General features: G+C 40.5%; 1 non-coding gene across 1 annotated transcript; it reads right to left on the bottom strand.

Annotated features, from left to right (window-relative positions):
* Nucleotides 1-3380: 3380 nt before the first annotated feature.
* Nucleotides 3381-3486, bottom strand: LOC140857687 (small nucleolar RNA R71). The gene has a single exon (XR_012141179.1). It is a non-coding gene; the product is annotated as a small nucleolar RNA R71 (small nucleolar RNA).
* Nucleotides 3487-5903: the final 2417 nt, after the last annotated feature.

Below are 5903 nucleotides of genomic sequence, written 5' to 3'. Positions count from 1 at the left end.
CAGCTTCGGGATGTGCTTTACATTTGTCAATGTCCTCACAATTCCATCAAACATCCTCACCCTGACTGTCCCTATCCCAGCCACCTTGCAAGGATGATTGTCGCCTAGAGTCACTGATCCCTCATCTGTCTTGGTGTATGTCGCAAACCAAGACATGTGTGGTGTGTAGTGATGTGAGCACGCAGAGTCTCGTGTCCACTCCTCTGTGTAATGCCTGTGACCATCTGATACCACAAGTAGATCATCCTCCACCTGCTGCCCAGCAACTGCACTCACTGATTCTGAGCCACTTCTTTCTCCCTTCTTGCTCTTCCATAGTGGACATTCTCGCTTGAAGTGCCCGAACTCGTTGCACTTGAAGCATTTCACCTCTTTCTTTCCCTCCTGGACTTGGACTGCCCCCTGGACTTGCTTCTGCCTCTGCCTCTGCCTGTCCTCTCCCCTACTGCCAAACCCTCCTGGGGAGCCTGATCTCTGGTCAACTTTTCTCTCTGCTCATTCGACCTCAGCACCGAGACCATGTCCTCATACTCCAGAGTCTCTTTGCCGTAGAGCAGTGTAGTCACCAAAGAGTCATATGATCCTGGTAGTGAACACAAAAGCAACAGGGACTTATCCTCCTCATCCAGCTTCACCCCGATATTCATCAACTCCGTGCACAACGGGTCGAACCTCTGAATGTGGCCAATCACATCAAATCCCTCCTGCATCTGAAGACCGTACAACTTCTTCTTCAGCATCAGCTTGTTGCACATATTCTTCCCCATATACATGGTGTGCAACTTCGACCAAAGGCCCTTCGGGGTCTTTTCTTCCAGCACCGAATACAACGCTGCATCCACCAAACATCCTCTGATCACTGAGCATGCTTTCTTCTCCAACGATGCCTGATAAACACTTAATTTAAGTCATTTAAAGTAAAAAATTATATTTAATTTATTTTATTTATTAAGAATTTGATGCTTCTTTTTATGTTTTATAGGAAAGATGATCGCGATACAAAGAGTCCGATTCATAGATCAAAAAGACACAAGTTTGAAGAAATTTGGACTTAAAATAAAATTAAAATAAAAGAAGGATGCATATGGTATTATAGAAAATGAAGATACTATGCAAGGAATCCAAAAGGATATAGATGTCATTGTGAAGAAACAAAAGTTTCTTTTTGGAATATGAAAAAGTTGTTTCACGTGGAATACTCCTGGGCGCGCGAGTGGGCGTGAGAGTGCGCGCGCGAGCGTGTGGACGCGGGGCGGACGCGGCATGGATGCGGCGTGGGCGCGAGCACGGGCACGGGTGCGGCATCGTGCGGGTGTGGGCGCACGGTGAGTGGGCGCGCGGTAGACGGGTTCGCAGGGAGTTTTTAACGGCGGTCGAACAGATGCTTATTAAAGGAAAAAAATTAATATTTAAAAATATTTTGAGAAAAAAGATTTATATTTTCTTTAGTCCCACATCAAAAAATCATGTAAAACTCCTCCCTCCTAACACCTATAAAAAGACTTTTGTACTCCCATTGGAGGGGGAGCCCAAAAATTCTTCTAGAGCCTTGCATAGAGGGATAGAAAGGGACTACTTTATGAGCAGCTAGGCTAGCAGTCTCGGGAGTGGAGAAGAAATTTTGTAATGACACAGAGATAGTTTATTATTCTAAACTTTCTTGTATTTCTTTATATGCAATAAAGATTATGCTTTTTATTTAAATCGTCATGAGTTCTTTATTTGCTCTCCTTCATATGCTTTTATTTATGCTTTCTTGTTAGATTAATATTAGGAACAACTTTTACTTTTTGGAGACGCACCGTGATCTACGGATATGGGGCGTGCCGAGGAAAGAAGAGTTGTTTACCTAGTACTTTTCGAAGACGCATCGTGATCTACGGATACGGAGCGTGCCGAGGAAAGATAGGTATTTTTTTTAAGATTAATCGCATCTATTTAATTAAAAAAAGAGATACAACTATGCTAGTGCAAAATTAATTCAAAACTCCTGAGCTCTTTATTTTCTAATAATATCAATTTTAAGATAATTTATTTTCTAAATCAAAAACAACGCTTCTTTCTTTTATTTTACAATCTCAACTTAGCCCAAGGTCTCTGAGGATACGATCTCGACTTATCCTACCTACGTAGTGAGTAGAGTTATTTTTGGTGCTATCAACGACTATGTATCAAATTTTGGCACCATTGCCGGGGACCTTGGCACGGTTGGAATAAAAAAAAAAAACCATTGACATTTCATAACACTTAACTAAAATAGCGTAACCCCAAATATAAAAATTTCTAACTTGATTGGACACCTTGTTTCTTTGCATCTCATCTCCATAATTAATCTTAAGGGCAATAACCCATTAATCAGATAAGGTGGAGATTTGATCACCCTTCCTTGGCCCACAAATCACTCCCTTGCATTTGCATAACCTAGACCTTAATCTAAAATCAACTAGATGTCAGCCCTAAAAATTTCGAGCTCAATAGGATAAGAAAGCTCTAGAGTTGAACCGAGTGCGGATTGGTTAATTGCTTGGTGTCTAAGGAAGTGGTTAAAGAAAGTGGTTTTCAATTGGTTCCGTTGACTGACCTGGTCAAGCAACGAGCAGGGAACCTCCCACATCTTACGCTTACCTGCCGAGTCAGTTAGTCAGTCTTGAGCTTGGAGTGCTCAAAGACAGTCTTGAAAGTTAGGAGCTGTCAGATCTAAGTTAACCTTAGGATAGAGAGTCTATGATTGTTTAAGTTGATTGCAATTAACATCTAAACATTAACTAATTTCTCCTTTTCATAGATTTAAGATTCTTAGGTTCTTCTCTTTAGATTTTCTTCATTCTTTTCTCACCTTATTATAAATATATATATATATAAACTAAAATTTTTTGTGTTTGCTCTACAGTATAATTGTAAGGTGTATGCTTGGTCGAGATCGTTATGACCAAAAATCCAACCTTTTGATCCAGAAATAGAAAGAACCTTTAGAGCCAACAGACGTAAAAATATGGACCGAAATCAGGAGAATGATCCACCCAAGCAATTGAAGGAGTACTTTACTCCTTCCACATATACCTACTCTCCTTGTATTCAAGTGCCCCCTGTGGAGGCCACTTAATATGAAATTAAGTCTAGTATAATCCAAATGTTACCTTCATTTTATGGACTTAGTAATGAGGACCCTTATAAACATCTTGAAGAATTTCTTGAGATATGTTCAACTGTCAAAATTCACAACTTCTTCGATGATGCTCTTAGGTTAAAATTATTCCCTTTCTCACTTAAGGACAAAGCCAAATACTGGCTACATACTTTGGATTCCATGACTATATCAACCTGGGACCAGTTGCAAGGAGAGTTTCTCAAGAAATATTTTCCCATAGGAAAAACTAATCAAATAAGAAAAGCCATAACTAGTTTTTCCTAATTAGATGGAGAAATGTTTCATGAAACATGGGAGAGATTAAAGGACTTTATTAAAAAATATCCCCACCATGCTATACCCAAGTGGCAGTTAATCTAATATTTTTATGATGGGCTCTCTGAAAGACATCGACAAATGGTCGATGCATCATGCGGTGGGACATTCATGCTGAAAAGTGAGGATGAGGCATGGCAACTGTTTGAAATTTCAAGTAAAAATTCATTACATCATATGTCTGCCTCTATTAGAGATAAACCCATATTAAACCCAAAGAGAGGTGGAATATATGAAGTAGGAAATGCCATAGATATCCATCATAAGGTAGATGAACTGTCCCAAAAATTAGATCGTCTTCTAAATACTGGACAATCCCCGATTCCACCTAACCCAATCCAAGAAATTTGTGCATTGTGTGCAAGTTCGAACCATTTTGTTAGTGAATGCCTAGCTGCACCTCAATTTCCTGAGTTTGTGCACGAGCAGGTTCAGCAAGCTCAAGTCCAACAAGCTCGCAGACCAGGAAACGATCCATATTCGAACACTTATAATCCTGACTGGAGAAACTATCCAAATTTTTCTTGGAGACCACAACCAGTGGTTGGTCCTGCCACACCTCGACCTCAATATCAGGACCCAACATATAGGCATGGACCATACCATCAATTTTAAAATGTTCCTCAACCGTCTACTACTGGTCACAGCTCAGCTTTTGAGGAAAAAGTTCTGAAAGTACTAGAACGATTAGAAGTCAACACTCAGACCCTTAACTCTCACACACAATCCATTGCTAAGCTAGAGACCCAAATAGGTCAACTAGCGACTGCATTCAGTAGGAGGGAAGGAGAAAATTACCTAGCCAACCCGAGAGTAACCCAAGAGGGCAATTTGTGATTGAGAGTTCTAATACCCCAGAAGCTTTTTCTGAACATGCCAAATCAATCATGACTCTGAGAAGTGGGAAGGTCATTGAACACACTAGTAAAACCAATGAGACCGACCCTAAACCTCTAACCGAATCCAAATCACCCAAGAACAAGGAGGACCTGAAAATAGAGAAGGAACCAACTGCATCGGAATCATCTTACTTGCCTAAAGCCCCATTTTTGGATGCCCTGAAAGCCCCTATTCCTGCAGATAAGAAGGGAGAAAAACTCGATGAGATGTTGAAATTATTTAAGCAAGTTCAAATTAATCTTCTCCTTCTAGACGCAATCAAACAGGTCCCTGCTTATGCCAAATTTTTGAAGGATTTGTGCACCCAAAAACGTAAATCTAGATCACAAATTCCAAAGAAAGTATGTCTCACTGAACAGGCTAGTTCTGTCTTCCAGCATGCCACTCCTCCAAAGCTTAAGGACCTAGGAGCCCCCATCATTTCCTGTGTTATAGGAGATTATCACATTGAAAAGGCTCTTCTGGATTTAGGGGCAAGTGTGAATCTTTTACCTAGTTTGGTGTATGAATTTTTGGATTCAGAGAACAGAAACCCACATCAGTCACACTGTAGTTAGCCGACAGATCAATTAAGGAACCACGTGGAATGCTTGAGGATGTCTTGGTCAAGGTAGATGAGTTTTACTTTCCAGTTGATTTTTTGGTTCTCGATATGGAATTAAATGGCAACCCCAGACAAATTCTCATTATCTTAGGATGACCCTTCCTAGCTACGGCAAATACGTGCATTAATTGTAGGACAGGAGTCATGGACGTATCGTTTGGGAATAAGAAACTAAGACTGAATGTGTTTGGTGCTTCCCAAAGACCATCAATGGATAGTTGCTTCGAAGTAGATACACTAGAAGATATTATAGAAGATGCAACACCCATAATTCTAGCACCAGACCCCTTAGATACTTGCTTGGCTCACTTTGGAGTGTATGACTTTGAGGAATATATGAAAGAAGTTAACATCTTATTGGATACACCACACGATAAAACCACTCCTCCATGGACAATCAAGTATGAGCCATTACCCACATTAGCCAGTACACCAATAGTCCCATCTTTAGAATCACCACCTACGTTAGAATTGAAACCCCTTCCTGCTACGCTCAAGTATGTATTTCTAGGACTCAATGACACCCTCCCGGCAATCATTGCATTAGACTTGACCCCTAATCAGGAAGCATAATTGGTTGGTATTCTGAAGGAACACAAAGAGGCTATCGGTTGGTCCATTGTTGATTTAAAAGGAATTGACCCCTCCATTTACATGCACCATATTCATTTTGAGGAACATGCCAAACCCCATCAAGATATGCAGAGGAGATTGAACCCAAACATGCGTGAAGTAGTAAAGAAAGAGGTGGTAAAGTGGTTAGATACTGGAATCATCTACCCCATATTTGATAGTAAATGGGTCAGTCCCACTCAAGTAGTACCTAAGAAATCTGGTATTATTGTGGTTGAGAACGAAGAAGGTGAACTACTTCCCACTCGCATATCATCTGGATGGCGAGTATGCATAGATTATAGAAAACTGAATGCCGTTACT

This window comes from Elaeis guineensis, chromosome 4 (assembly GCF_000442705.2).
Source record: "Elaeis guineensis isolate ETL-2024a chromosome 4, EG11, whole genome shotgun sequence".
Taxonomy (NCBI): domain Eukaryota; kingdom Viridiplantae; phylum Streptophyta; class Magnoliopsida; order Arecales; family Arecaceae; genus Elaeis; species Elaeis guineensis.
The sequence above is the reverse complement of the archived record's forward strand: the minus strand, read 5'-3'. Positions and strand labels throughout refer to the sequence as shown.